At 41.0% G+C, this 16,242-nt stretch overlaps 1 long non-coding RNA gene across 1 annotated transcript; it reads right to left on the bottom strand.

Annotated features, from left to right (window-relative positions):
- On the bottom strand, positions 8,220–16,236 carry LOC110395259. The gene is made up of 3 exons (XR_002436266.1): positions 15,857–16,236; positions 11,267–11,345; positions 8,220–8,355 (listed from the first exon to the last, which is right to left on the bottom strand). It is a non-coding gene; the product is annotated as an uncharacterized LOC110395259 (long non-coding RNA).

Below are 16,242 nucleotides of genomic sequence, written 5' to 3'. Positions count from 1 at the left end.
AGGAGAGAAGCAGAGGAGCTGACTATATACGAGGCAGAGATTTTTCCTCTGAGAAACAGAGCACTGCCTTTCTTTTTTCGTTTGAGGTACAGCCTTACTTTCCTCTAGCTTTTGCTGAGTTTTGAACCTGCACGGAACTGATGTAGAGTTTGTCTATTTTCATTCAGCAGAATTCAGTAGGAGCTGAGAAGCTATGCTTGGTACCAAGATGCCTCCTACCTGCCCTGATCAGAGAGGTTTCACCACTGTGCAAGACAGCAGTTCCTGTTGAGTTAGGAACCATGCAACAATGGTAGTTCACACCAAATATTGAAAAATAGCTTTTTTTGTTTGTTTGTATCCCATTTTTTTCCTTTCCTAATATAATAATCAAGTTTCCTGTCCAAAGAGCTGCATATTTAAGCTGAAACAATTGAGGTGCTGACTTCAATTAGCCCTTCTCTGATAAAGAATTACACTGTTTTCCAAAGGTTTATCTGGGGAGAGGAGAAGGAGGAAAAAGCATATTCAACAGCAATCTCTAGCTAAAACAATAAGTTTTTTTTTAATTGCTGGAGTAGGCTTAAAGTCTGCTTTACTTTCTTTCAGTGTGATGATTTTTTTTTAAAAAAAGCTTCAAAGTGAGTGTGACGTGGAACCAGTATCTTAAACCAGATCATAAGATGCTGTTCACATCACCTCCCTGTAAGTGTTGGACAAATACCTGGTCACAAAGCTTCAAAAAAGTCCTCAGTCTTTAGAGGGGCTTCAAGTTCAGTGAAATAATGCAATCCCTTCTCTTGTGGGAGTTTTATCTTGACTGCTAATAGAATCTTATCAAAAGTCCCTGAAGATCTGGTGCACTTCTAATACCTTACTCCTTCAGTCTTAAGAAAAGGAATTCTCAGGAATTTTCCCTTGGAGGTTTCCTCTCATTCAACTCAGTATTAAAGTACATTCTGCCTATCATCACAAACAGCCAGAGAACTTTTCCAGTTTTCTTTTCCTGGCTCAAGCAGGTGGCAATGCTAATATATTTAACAGCATTCAGCTGAAAACTCAGATGTAGATGAACAGCTGCAACTTCCTTCATGATTACATGCACAAGGCTGACTACTTTGGAATAAAGTAGTGTTAGAGGCTAACATTGCTGTAGACCATAATTTAGATATGTTTCTTCTCAAGCTTGTCTTTTCCATGCCAAACATGAACAATTGGTTTGAAATATTATGGATTTTTTAAGGAAAATCCAATATTCTGGAGTATACAACTATGATACAGGCCATTGCATTTATGTACATAAACTATTTCTGGATAAGCTACTTTAACCTCAGCATCCGTGGCTAAGAGGTGTTGCACTCTGCAGCAGTGATTCCGGGTATGGGAAGGAATAGGCTCAACTTGACCAGTCATGACTCCAGGCTTGAGTACCAGAAGCTCCAATGGATCTCAGGTGCTATTAGATGTGCAGTCAGGGTTCTCTGAGATGCACAGCTCATTCCTTCACCTATCTTACCTTCAGACCTTCCGTAAGCATACGAGCTATGCCTCAAATAGATAGTTTCTTTGGTTGGTTAGTTAAGTATTTTGGAGCCTCTCTGTAACCTAGAAATGTTGAGCAAAAGCAGCACAAGTAAGGTGTAAAAACCTTGTGATAAAAATATGCTAAATATGCTACCTGAACTCTGTCTGTTTAGCTTTCCCGCTGCTTGATACTCTGTATTTTGTGCTTATCATGTTTTTTCTTTACACATTCAAAGCTATCTGTCTTTCCTTCCATATGCAGAAAAATTGTAATTATTCTCTTTGGGAGAAGACACAGATGGGATCTCAACACTTCTTGGTAGTCTTGGTACTCCTTTGACTCAGCAAACCAGATTTTACTTTCATTTAAACTGCTTTAAATCTAGTTTTCAAGAAGTATAAATTAGAGCAAGTTGTCTATGTTTGCATCCAAAAGCCATACAATTGCTTTTATGTTCAGTACAAACCATTCAGAAAGTGACGTTCTGAAAGAAACATTTCTCTGACAAATTCTTCTTTATAGTGCTAAGAACTTAGGGAAGGAGCTGCTTTCAAGGTGGTGAATGTTTTCAGGAAGAACAGATCCTTAAGGTTTAAGGCTTTATATGAATATATATATGTACACATATTCCCTAGTCACAAATTATTAACAAGTCTCCAGAATTCTGCATTAAGTGTTTTGTCTCCTGGAGGTGAAAGGGACATTTCTGATGACATTAGGGGGTTTGTGTGTGTGTTTTTTTTTAATGTTCTGCACATCTGTACAAATCAGGCCTCCCAGCTGCCTTTTTTATAGACGTAAACAACTCCTCATTAGTTGTTCAGCCCACGTAGACTTTGTATGCTACTCTATGTAGTCACGTTTGATAAGATTGCAAGAAAGATGCTATTTTCTGATGTGGAGGTAGTTTATCTCCCTTGCTAGTTGTCATGGCATTTTCAAAAGTTCTAACAAAACATTGGCTCCTTCATGAGATCTCAGAGGGCAGGAACAAGATAAAACAGGTTACATTTCATTAACCTACTAAAATGTTACTGAATTATATCGGTGTAAACACCAGTACACTACCAGATATTAATTCTTTACATAAAGCAAAAGTGAAGCACAACGTTTTCATGGCACCGCTAGTATTAGCCTAGGATGAGTATATACCTTCTGGTCATTTTCACTGAATTTTTATGTCTCCCTTGAGCCTTTGAGCTCAAAGGATGTATCTTGAAATGCAGAAAAAGACCTAGGTTGAACACAGAGATAAAGTTTAGTTAGGAAACCGTTATTTAATTTTCATCCCAGAATGAGCCTCACAGGCACCTCTGAACACTGTAGTCCCTATTAGCATCTCATTATCCAGCATCTTGTTGTTATCTGTTTTGCTTTGCCATGAGTCTAATGCAAACTATGACAGGATGCACTTTGGGAGGCCTATTTAGAGCCTGCTGGGGACATGCTTCCAGGCACTGGGTCAGATCCTCTGCTCATACACTACAGTGTGCCTTCATTGGCACTAGCAGATACACAGAGTTCATTCATACAGAGCGAAGACACAGGGCCTTTGAATGCTACACTAAATCCAGACGTGATTTCTGTCTGTCCTTTGAAATTCTGTGACTTTGCTGCTTCTTTTTTGTCTCTTCTAGCAACTCATTGCTCTATTCTTTTTCAGCAGCCCACTCCACTCTCACTTATTGTCTCTATTTGTTTGTACTCATGATTTTCCATTTTAAAGCTCTTCTCTAAGCAGCTTGTGCTAATGCAATGTCCAAGCTGCTTTATTTGCTATCTGTCCAATTACATGGGCTCAGCCTTTAGGGATTTATGGCATTTCATGTTTTCATAATGGCAGATGTCAAGTGAGCCCTTTTGTTTACTGCAGAGAAAACACCATTGTTTTGGATTTCTTCTTTAAACTGGTTGCACATTTTCAACTCTTCACTTGTTTGAAGACATCCTGTGCTTGATGACTCTGTTCATAGCTTTACTCAGTCTGAGTAAAGTAATTGAGTAAAGTAACTGAGCCCCCTCACTGCAAGAAAGACCTTGAGGCGCTGGAGTGTGTTCAGAGGAGGGCAATGAAGCTGGTGAGGGGTCTGGAGCACAGGCCTTATAAGGAGCAGCTGAGGGAGCTGGGAACGTTCAGTCTGGAGAAGAGGAGGCTCAGAGGATACCTTATCACTCTCTATAACTACCTGAAGGGAGGTTGTAGCGAGCTGGGGGTCAGCCTCTTCTCTCTTGTGACTAGTGACAGGACAAGGGGGCATGGCCTCAAGTTGAGCCAGGGGAGATTTAGGCTGCACATTAGGAAATTCTACTTTTCTGAAAGAGTGGTCAGGCGCTGGAATGGGCTGCCCAGGGAGGTGGTGGAGTCATTGACCCTGGAGGTATGCAAGGAAAGTTTAGACATTGTGTTGCAGGACATGGTTTAGTGGGGTTAGACTGGTTGTAGATGGATGGTTAGACTGGATGATTCTGTAGGTCTTTTCCAACCTTGCTGATTCTATGATGCTATGATTCTGTGATTCTAAGGTCTGCTCTTGCAAGCTGTGGCTTTTGTGGATTTTGTATGAATAGGACCCCAAAAAAATCTGTCCTATATCTAAAAAATTTCTTTTAGCTCAGTTAGAGAGTATCCCTGAGATATATTTTTTGTCTCCCAATTAAATGGAAACATTTCTGATTCATTTATCAGCTGTTGTAAGTCAACATAAGTTTGCAGGGCTTTACTGATTTATACTCATTGGGAATCTGGCACATGAGCCAGGCTTAGTAGCTTCTCCATCAAATGCATTTTCATTGTAACTCTCTCTAACTGTACCTTCTTCATGATAGAAAATGTGGACCTACTATTACTCTAATAACAAAACAGCATCGTTGTTTCTCTGTGCTTTGTGCCTACTGCCATCATTTAGCTCAGCATAAAATACCACTGTAGAAGAATCTTAACACTTCAGTCTGATGGCTTTTCATGCCAAATTTGCAATGTTATAACTCATCTTATGAGACAAAAAATAAGCTCTCCAAGGCCAGAGTCCCCTAGACTCATACTTGTAGCAATGTCCCTGTGCAAATACCTAGGGATTTAGCTGCTGCAAGAAAACGTTCCTCTCCCCATGTATCTAAATGTTGCTCTGGGGCAGAGTCAGTCTGGTCTCTGCACTGTGTGCAGTAGTGATCCACAGAGATTCAAAGTCAGAGTTGACCACTAATTTATAATGTCTGAACTGTATAAACTCTTCTAGCTCTTGACTCCAGAGATTCCCTGGCTGAGTCCCATCTCCATACTGGGGAGTATGCATGGTTTCCTCCAGGGTGTGTTAGCAGTCTCATAAACCTTTGAATTTGCAGTCAGTGGCAGGGGAGATCTAGATGGGAAAGGAGAGAAAAGGCAGTGTTGAGCAGCCTTAATTAACTCCTCCAGATCTCCTCCCATTTGGAGGAATGGCCTGGCTCTGCCACTTCACATAGACAAAATGCTGCTCTTCTGACTCATGTCTCTTTTACAGTAGCTTTATGCCAGTACAGTTCAAATCTGTTTTCCTTTTTCACCTGCTTTTCTGACATTACTTGCAGAAAGGGCTTTAGTTCTCTTTCCTCATCACACCTCAGCCTAATCTTATTATCCCTTTCCACATGTTATCATTTTCCATCATAAAAAAGAGCTATCAAAATACTTCTCTGGTTCTTCTTCCTTTTCTTCTTGTTTGGTATTTAGTAGACACTGAGCTAAGTAGTTTCCTTGGGGTATTTCTTTCTTAGGAAATAGAAAGCGGTCATTTATTGACCAGCTCTTCCAAGCTGTTCAAAGTTTGCTTTTTTCCCCCTCTCTTCAGTCTGAGTTTTTAGCTGAGAGAGCAACATTCATAGCAAGGCAATATCTCTGCCTCTCCAAAGATTTCTGTGCTCTGTTGAGTTTGTCATAACTATCTCACCTTCCACCTTTTGCCTGTTTATTGTCCCCTGAGGAGATGAAAAGACATTGAAAGACTTCTCCTGTCCACAAATTCCCTAGGGATGATCATTATATTTTTACAGGTTCAAGAGGGCTGGGATGAGGGCATGCATCTTCCCAAACCAAATTATGGCATGCACATGAATTTGAACACTTTGTGCTTGCTTTTCTTCCAAGTGTTGGTATCCTCAAAGAAACTGCTGAAGTACCCTGTACTCACCGCAGTCTGTGATTTTGCTATTTTAGTTGCTGTCCCATCACTCTGCAGAGCTCAGGAACACCAGTCCTGGGCCAGGACACTGGTCTATTTGATCTTCCTCTCCCTGTTTGTGCACTGAGCACTAGGGTCCCCGAGCTGGCTCCCTCCCAGGCAGGCCTGAGCTGCCTTTATATGCACCCCACAGTTTCACATCTGCTCTCCAGCCACCATGCCGGCACCAGGCACCACAGACTGTCTGAGCACTGTTGTCAACCAGCTACTTATCCCTGGCACTTAGGGTTGCATGAGAGAAAGAGGCAGTAATGCTGTACTGAATTAAAGATTTCATGGCTAGCTTCAGCTTAGCAGCAAGGCTTTTCTCCCATCAGTATTGTCTTCTTCCAATATGAAGAGCTGTTGTAAGCGGTTAGAGACGTGTAACTGCTGTACACGCTGACCAAAAATGCAGTTCCTGGCTTAAAGAGATTCCAAAATCAGTAGGAGAAATGTGAGAGAGATAAGTGGACCAGAGCAAAAAGGGCTAAAGGTACCAGCAAGTCTCAGAAAACCTCTCTGGGTTTTGAAAACTTTTCAAGGTTTCAGAGACATGAGAGGCTTGCAAGAACGTTGAGATGGAGAGCCAAGAAATAGATAGTTATGTAAAGTTCTCCCTTCTCACACACATGGGGAGTGCAGGATAAAATCAGGAAGATACTCAGTGGAACACTTAAAGGCACTGAAAGTTGCCACTCTGGGCCAGTTTATGTACAGGAATTTTTGTGTTGTACTTCCTCTGCAGATAGAAACTTCTATGAGCAGGAGGCTGTTGGTCACTTTTTCCCATTACCGCTCCCAGCTGCATAACTTTTGCTTTGCTCAAGAAAGCAGGTGAAAATTTTACTGTAAATTAAAGGCCTGGAATTACATTTTTCTGCCTGCTCTATGTTCTCAATGAATACGTTTTGTTTGAACTGATAACATTGCACAATGAGAAATCAGCAGAGAGCCAGAATCATTGCTCTTGCCTGAGCTGCAGTGAAGCAGTGCTCTGTACCAGACAAGATCCGTTGCCAAGGCTTGCTAGTTAGGCCTGCTTAGAGATTTGTTTGGGCATCTGTTCCTAATTTTGCAGGGCCATAGTGATCCTTCATTTCTGGCCCATGTGCAAACTAATGATCTGTGCTGCAGTTCGTCTTTTAATTAACTTCCAGAGGGGCTGCTCACTGAGATGCAGATTATTTAGAACGGCAGAGAACTAAGGAGGTGTGTGTTAGCCTCCCGTGGCAGGATGCAGTGGCATTGTGCCACTGAGTTTGAGAAACTGTGAAAGGCCTTACTCAGATGATCTTGCAAATAGGGTAAAGATTACCATTCTTTGCTTTACCTCACTGCTAGGAAAAGTGATGGAAGCTGAGCAGATACTAAAGGAAAAGGATTACTTTGGACTTTCTTGTACAGACTCTTGTGTGAGTATTGCTCTTTGTCACTGGGCACAGAATAGAAGACTAAATGGACAGAGCTCTGCCAATCTAAGGCCACTCAAAATGACCTCCTTTGCCTAGATATTCAAACTTTTAAGCATGTTGAGAGAGAATTACTGCATAATTACATCACAGACAAATGACATAAGGCCATCTTACTGAAGAAGTAGACACTGTGCTTGTGTGTGAAGGCATGCTGTGACTGAGGTACCTGCAAAAGCCAGCAGGCAGTATGTGGCCAGGCAATCTGTCTGATGGCAGGTTACAGACAGATATAGTCATAAGCAAAACAAAGCAAAGCAAAAACAATGAAGATCAGTCCAGAAGCTTCTTAGCTTTATATCACTTCTGCATGGACATCCTTGACCAATTGATAACCTGGGTTTGGAAGAGGTGTGTACATGAGAAAGCATATGTGAGCTGAAATAACCACTGTGAATGCAGTTCAAGTTCTTCACTGTGGCTCTGGGTTTCTCCAGGATGAAAGAGGTGACTTTGGGATTACTGCCAGGCTGCCCTTACCCCACTTGTTCCCACAGCCTCTTAGGCTTCCAATTCAAATGAGATCATTTCCCAACAGCCACCCTCGTAGGCACCAGATACTTCTGATGACTCTTGTGTATGGCTGATCAGCATGCTCTTCCTGGAGAGAGCCCAGCGATGTCCTTTGTGACACATAGTGGATACTTGGAGGATATTTCAGATTTGGAAGAATTATAATGTTGCTATGTTTAGGGAGAAGGACTTCTTGCTTGTGAAACAACCAGGCAGGAGACAGGAGGTTCTTCAGGAAGATGAGATGGTGTTTTTCAAACATAGCCTGGAACATGAGTAGCCCCAGGCTGCTGGTTAAACTTGATGTGAGCAATCCTGGACTTCTGCTGCTGCAGATCCTCTTCATTAGTAAGAGGCTATATTTAGGTCTCTCTTGACAGGTGGGAGGACCAGAGTTGGCAAGCAAGTTACAGAGAAGTCAGAAATTGCTAAACTTTTCTTGTACTCACAAGGTGAACTTGAACTCAACCGTAGGGAGAATTCAGGAAAATTTGCTTGGTTTAATTTTTCATGTGCTCCTAATGAAGAAGAAACTCTGGTGGCTGATGCCACAGTTCAAATTACGTACACAAAACACCACAAGCCTCCACTGCTTTATTTGTGAAACATATTCCATTCCAAGCAATTTTTCCATAGTTACATCCTCAGAGCATCAGGGTCAGAGCAGGACCTTAACACATGCAAAACACTGCTTTCATTATTTCTTACAATTTTTTTTTTCACCAGAAAACACAATGTTAATTAAAAACGACCAAAAATACACAGTACTAAGCATTTATCTGTGCATTTTTGAATGAAATTTCATATGTGATACAAATTTAGTTCCCTCTCAGCTTAGTACTCAGATCCTAGGAAAAAAAAAACTTTCTTTTGACCCTTTGTCAGACTACTATTGTAACTATTATAATAGTAACTATTGTTACTATTGTAACTACTCTACTTGTTTCTTTTTTAATTTATGAGTCAAACTTGAAATTAAACAGTAGAAATCAAAATTATGTTGTGTTACCAAATAAATTTGGAAGATATGACTACATTGTCTAAGAACATTATGAAATCTTATATTCTTATGAATATAAGGATGCCCTCCAGATGCCTTATGACAAGTTTAAAACAAATGCATGGATGTTTTTACTAAAGAATACAGTGCAGCTGTGGAACTCATTGCCATAGAGTGCTTCTGGAGGTCAGAATTATAAGTAGTTATTTTACTTCATGCTTTGGGTTCTCTGGGTCAGCATAGAAATACTCCCACCAGCCCAGCTAACGTTATTTGAGGATGTGGGACTACACAAAACTAGTTATAGAAGCAGGTCTAGCATGGGCAGACCCTCAGAAAAAGTAAGTTTGTATTCAGGAGAAAAACTTTTTTGCTATGTTGAAAATAATGAGTTAGTTTTTTATGCAGTTTCAGGGAATGAGCATCACTGTGAGAATTACAAGGAGGTACAGTACCTGCAAATTTAATACTTTTAAAATGTAAACAAATCAAATCCCAGGTGAAAGACATTGGCTGGTTTTGAGCTCCTGGGAGTGAAGAAGAAAGTGTTTGAGAGGTATGTGTGGTTCTTCACACTCAGGAAATACGCACTGAATTTGCACAGAACTGAAATATAAGCTGAACAACTTGATTAATCCTATCATGCACTGCTTGAATGCAAACTTCATTATAAAATGGAAATTGACAGTATTTTGCTATTTGATCCATGCTGAATATATATCGTGGTTGCTGTTAAAACCAGCTATCATTCTGTATGATAGGCAAAAAAGTTTTCTCCCATCCTTAGAGTAAAGTGCCTGGGATGAGTTGAATTTCGGCTGTAGATAAATGTAGAGAGAACTCAGATCTACCTACATCCAATAAGTTGTGAACAGTCTAATCCACTCAAGTCTGAGCTCATTGACAGATGTCGAGGAGCATTAGCCTCTCTAGGCAATGGAGCCCCATCCCTGAGACAAATACGAGATGCATTATGGATTTACAGCTTGACTAAGGATAACCCATGATGGCCTTTACCTTACAGACTAACAAGGCAAGAATAAAATGATTATTTGTTTTTCAGGCTCTCCGCTTTACCTTAGAGAGTGCATTCCTGAGCAAGTAATTCCAAATAGGAGAATTTCCAATATCATTTAAAATAATGCTCCTGGATATGCCATGAAAAACCATAGATAACATTAGGTTTACAAAACAAAGATCTCATCCCTCTGTGCTTAAATGATGTAAGCAGAGGTTATAGGCCAGGTCATAGGCTTTATGCTGAAACCGTGCCTACAGCTGAGTTTCACCCGTTGCTACACAGATATTGTTAGTCTATTGAAAATTCACCAGAAATGTTTTTTCGTAGTTGCTAAGACTCGATCATGAGGGTAAAAGGAGAAGATATCCTTACTGACCTTTTCCATTTCTTGTTTCTATTGTTCTGTGAACAGAATAGCTTATTCTGCTCTAGTAACTTAAGTAAAAGCTCGCTTTTGACTTTTTTTTTAATGTCCTAAGCAATTAAGATAATTTATTTTCTTTCTTCTTCTCCTTGGAATTAAATCAGTTTCTTAAAAAAAACACAAGCCAGCAGTACTGAATGCATAGATCTTAATAGGATATCCCACAGGGAATATACTCTGGTTTTATTGAATTTAGAAACAAGTACCTTTAAAATAAAAGAATGCTTTAAAATGTTGGCAGCTCGAAAGACAAAGGCAAACAGATCAATAAAGAGACATAGTTTGTATGTTGTTTTGGAATATCTTTTCTTGCAACAAAAGATATAAAAGCAAATATTGATTTACCCTGGTTGGATTTTGATGGCTAAAAGGAGCCATCAAGGAACTATCAAAAGTTTGAAAGTCATGTACAACAGAAGTAGTAATTAACTATTTGATTATACAACGTGAAGTTTCTGCCAAAAAAAAAAAAAAAAAGCATATACATATATATATAACATATATATGAATTATAAAAAGAAACCAGAAAATGAAGAAGACATATCATCTTCTCTCCTTTCCTTAGTGTGAGGTATGTTTGACTGCCTCATCAGATCTTATATATGTGAAATGCATTCCTGAAAAGAAGCCACCACTTCTTCATTCCTGACAAGCAGTCTCATTAAATACTGCTTTTTGCTTAGCCACAAGCAGAAGCACTGACCAGGCAGTAGGACATGTGATTACTGACTTGCTGGAGATGGCATCTTCTATGGTAATACAAAACCAAAATCCTGACTACTTATTTCATTCCTGTTCTACCTTTAAACCACCTGGTTACCATGTTCAAATATACTCAGAGATACGCTCTGTATAATTGATGAGTATACATTCAGAAATGGGTACTATTTTGTTGTATTTCCCCTCCGTTCTCTTCATAAATACATCATACTGAAGAGTGTAGCCCCAGGCAGACTTTTGACTCCAGAAAGGAAAAATTGCCAGACACTCTTTGTGATTAGGAACATCACTGCTGCCATTGATTTTAGATGGAAGTCTCACTGCATAAGACAGCGATGGATGGCAGATGGCTACATAGAAACAGTGACATCCATTTTAGATGGTGTTTCCCAGCCAAATTTCTGGGATACTCTTACCTGCAGTCTCAGCTGAATTTCATAGGCTATTTCTTCAGCTTCCCTGAACGGTCGTGCAGCTCCCCTCAGTGCTGCAAAGCTGGGCAAAATAAATGAGTTACAAGCTCAACAACTCTAAGGTTAACATTGACGAGTAAAGAAATATACAAATACAACTCTCAAGTGTAGGCTAAATCATAATATCAAACAAAATCTCCCAAATCTCTGCTCTTCGCAATTCCTTCAGTCTTCCACACATGATGGTGCTCATTGTCAACTTCTTATGGCAGGTTGGCAGAATTAAATTGCTCCTGCTTTTGTCAAGCCTTGTCACCACCTGTCCCAATCATCTTCTGGTAGTGACTCAGTCACAGTTTGATACAGCCTTTTTTTTCTGCCCTGAACTCCATGCCCTGACCCCTGCTCCTGCCCCCAGTTTCCACTGGGCTGCTTGCCTTGTTGTGCATTCCCTGCTCCCCATCATGTGCCTCTACCTGCCCATGAAGTGCTACCACCACTTTCACACTCTACAGCTTCCCAATCTCCCTCGATTACCACCATGTGGGTAAGATTGGAAGCAAGCAAAACCACCTCCAATGGGTTGCTGGTACTCAGAATAAACTGTGTTTATCTCACACTCCCTGTCATTTAAGGTGACAAAAACATAGGTGCCCTCCACAGAACAAGGCTGGGAAGAAAAGAGACGATGACAGCCATAGGGGTGTTCCTAGGTCAGAGTACATGCCGAAGTCCAGCACCTTCAAGCAACAAGATGTGGAAATAACAGGCCAGTTCTCAAGCCTGCTGGCCCTACAAGACCCTGTGCAGTGATAGACTCCTTTGGCTTATAAGCTTGAGCCAATATGACATGATAATTGGGAAGAGAGCAGACACATGTCACACTTAATTAACTAAAAAAAGACAGTTTTTTCCACCATGGCAGAGTAGTTATAAGTAAAACATTCCTAATTCTCAGCAGTGACAGCTCAAGGGCAATCACAGCTTGCTTTGGTCATCTGTCATACTCATTGCTGCCCTAGAGAAGATGAGAGCAGAGACTTGGCAAATGGGTTTTCAGCTATTTTAGTGGGTCACTATGAAAGTGTATAGTGGTGATGAAAAGTCACATATTTGAACCTCGATTAGTAGAGACCTTCTGCATGAAATAATGGTGCCCTTTGGCTTTGGGAAAAGCCCTTCTTTGGCTAAGGGGTTGAACGGCTGTTGTCATCACAGATAGTTTTCCATGCTTTGTCACTATGGAAGGGTTCATACAGCCTTACATCTGGCCCTAGCTAGAACTCTGACTTGAACATTCAATAAAAGACAGGTTCACTACCATCTCCAGCATGGATGAAGTATTGCCCTTGCCCTAAAACTTATCATCACATTGCAAGGACCTGCCACATTACTGCTGGTCTCCCTGCTAGAACCTATGACATGAAAGCACAATGACCCAATATGTCTTACAGCTGGATCATTTTCCTAAAACAAGTTTATTTTGATAGAAACCAAGCATGGTTGCTATAAAAATATTCTGTTCCAGCTCCAGACATGCCTTGTTGGTTGAGAAGATGAAGATGTGAGTTGGTACTGAGGACAACGGACAGAGCTAGGCAGCTAGCGCCTGTCTGTCTTCTCCAGCTCGATGAAAGCAACAAACTGAAACAAAGAGGAAAATGTTCACTCCAAAATCTTTCTAAATGCCCAAATACATATTTATGCCTCCTCTGTGCTCATAACAACACCCAGTCCCTGGAGTGGTTCCACTTGACTCCAAAAATATAGGGGCTCAGTGGAGGTGTGAGCTAATGAGGAAATGCATGGCCCAGAGCCACACATTTGGCTGTGCAGTGTTGCTTCTTGCCAACAGGTAGAGAGCTCAGCATGGCTGGAGAGCCTGGTCCTCTCCTGCTGCCAGCAACAGAAATCTGCTTCCTCCTCCTGTGTCTCCATAGAAACTTCTCTGCCATTTGAAAGAGGCCAGCAAAGAGCTTTACTTCTCTGCAGCATTTGCTTAGCATGATGTATATGGAAGGAAAAGAAAGAATAAAGGTAAGGAGATCAGCAGGAATTTGCTGGTGGGATAAATGCAGCAAAGCTGTTCACAGCCCTCTGGTTGCTACTCTGTTTCCTCCCCCACCAAACTGGATGCAACCCAGTTTAGCATGGCAGCATTCAGTGGGATTAGGGCAATGCCAGTGAGACAAAATTAGCTTCAGTCTGATGTTGAAGCTGGAATGCTTCTCTATACCTCTTGGCTGCAAGCTTCAAATCCACTTAAGGGACCTGAAGGCTCAGTTTCCATTAATTTTCAATGGGAAGGGACTACCTACATCCTCTGGGCAGTTATGGAATCACAGCACTTGAAAAACCAAGTCATGGACTACACGTCTTCTGAGGATAACATTCTTCTTGAGATTTGTGGCAACTTGGGTGGGGCTGGGAATTGTTAGATATAGAGCCAGTGTGTTTCTAGACAAAAAGGTAAAGACTAAATATGGACAAGAATTGATTAAAAAAACCACGTTTTTAAAATTCTTTAAAACTCTTGTGAACTTAATTAATCTCTATGAGACTTGGGTGGGAGGACAAACCAATCTGCTTTTTAACGCAGATTAGTTCTCTAACTTATAGGAGAACTAATTAGTGTTTTTGGAAAAACAAAAATATTTCATTGGTAGATGGATTTTCCTTTAAACACACAAAAGAGTAAATATGATATTAAAATGTCTATTTTTCATGGAGTGTTGGATAGCATTCTTCAGCACGGTCTCAGAATTGTTATTGAGAGTCTTCAAGATATTTTATTTATTGCTTCTTTCATAATCTTTGCTAGATTATGCCTTAATTTTTGGTGAATGCATAACAAACAATTTCTAGAACACAGTCTAAGAACTTTCACAGCATTCTAAAAATAAATAAATAGAAATTTAAAACCTATTTTGAACTCTGCACAATGGAACCAGTGTTGAATGTATCCAGAAAATATAGTTCTCAATTATTAGTTTATTTCACCAGACTTTCTCAGGAAAAGTTTCCTGCATGTTTGGGGACATTTTATCATATTACTGTGAAATAAATAGCAGTGCCATTATAGCAACAGCCAACCACCGTTTGTTCAGTTCACACATTCTTATATTCCTAATGCGCCCACTACTGTGACATCTAGTCTGATACTGTGGGAGAGATTGGGCCGAGCAGCTTTTCCCTGTAGTCTGTCCTCCAGATATTCTGCCTATAGACTTAGAACCTGTGCAGAAAAGAGAAATGTGAAAGGCCAGGTAATGAAGGGAGGAGGAGATTTCCATAGCCAAAATGTTAGGAAGAGCGAGGGTGAAGAATAATTCGCAGGGTTAATATCTTCACTTACATAATTCTGTGTGTGGCACCCAGATAACAGAGAAAGAAACACTTACAATAGACAGAAAGGTAAGACAGGTGGGCCAGAATTTAACATCCCTGTCAGCCTCTGCTTCCTTCAGAGATCTGAACAGGTGACATAGCTCATCTCTAAGCAAACTGCTTCACACAAAGAAATAGGGCCTTGATAAAGTTATTGTTCTCAGATGTAATTGAAACTTGTATCAGATCTCACTGAGGAGCGAAGAGGTACTGAAAGCAAATGGAGGAAAAATAATAATCTTGAAAGAACCTCTCGCCTCATCTTCAATTAGCCATGCTGTCTCTGGCAACTTAAGTACACGGTTCATTACTGATGAATAACCACCATTAAAGTAATGAACTCAAAACTGCGTGACTGAGATCACTCATGTGGGGAATGTTTATTACCAAACCAATTGGCAGAAACTTTCCCAACAGCCAACAAGTGGGCAAAAGGGGAGCAGGCTCCTCCAGACCAGGCAGTGCCAGCACATGGGCTGAGTGCACCTAATACAGCCACAAAGAGATTTTCCTCCTGAGAAAGCGCTGTTAAATGTTCTAACTGGAATTGGTTTGACCATTCCAGCCAAGAAATGTCATTCTGTTCTCTCTCCCTGGGCTGAAACCCTGGGAAGGTGAGGGCTCTGCAGGGTGCAAGGGAACAGATTCTGTTCACATTTACACTACATTTATTTTACTCTGCTTTAAAAGCTCTGAACCAGGGAGGCTGGAATCTGATTTCAGTCTGCTGAAGAAATGGAGTGGTTTTTGCTCTTTGTTAACCTCACATATGTTTAGATTTATTGAATAAACTCAGTGATCCATAGCTGCAACCTGAACCTGCTCTCCACTTTCTCAGTGTGATCTTTGCCAGCTCATGCCAGGGTTCTCTCACAGACAGAATAACAAGGTGGGAAGTACTCTGCAGAACTGTTCAAGGGCCAGGAGTTTCATTACAAGCACCATCTCAGATGCTGAAGGTTCATTTAAAACATTAAATCATTCAGCAATAAATCTAAGCAGTCATTGTGTAATCAACATATAGAAGAGAGAAATGAGAGTCAGCTCCACTCATTAGCTGATCTTCTATACCATCACTCTAACAGCATAAGCAATAACCCAGCCGGGCAGTCCAGGAAAGCTCAGAATCATAGAATCAATGAGGTTGGAAAGACCACTAACATCATGTAGTTCAGTCATCAACCCATCATCACCATGCCCACTAACCATGTATCTCAGTGCCAAATCCACGAATTTCCTGAACACCTCCAGGGACGGCGACTCCATCACCTTCCTAGGCAGCCTGTTTCAGTTCCTGACCACTCTTCTGGGAAAGTTTTTCCTATATCCAACCTGAAATATTCTCAACTTGCTTTGCATCCCACACAGCTCACAGTGCAGGGGCAATGTCCTGTCACATTGTGACTCCTATCTGATCCTGCACATTGCTGGAGCTTTGGTAGCTGATCTGGTTTGAAGGCTGTCCCTCTGAAGGGTGATCATCATGGCTTTGTGGGTGGCCCATGCCTCTGGCCTGCATGGAAGGCCCATGCCTCTGGCCTGCATGGAAGGCCCATGCCTCTGGCCTGCATGGAAGGCCCATGCCTCTGGCC

Source organism: Numida meleagris, chromosome 3, assembly GCF_002078875.1.
Source record: "Numida meleagris isolate 19003 breed g44 Domestic line chromosome 3, NumMel1.0, whole genome shotgun sequence".
Taxonomy (NCBI): Eukaryota; Metazoa; Chordata; class Aves; order Galliformes; family Numididae; genus Numida; species Numida meleagris.
This window is presented reverse-complemented; position numbering and strand designations above follow the sequence as displayed.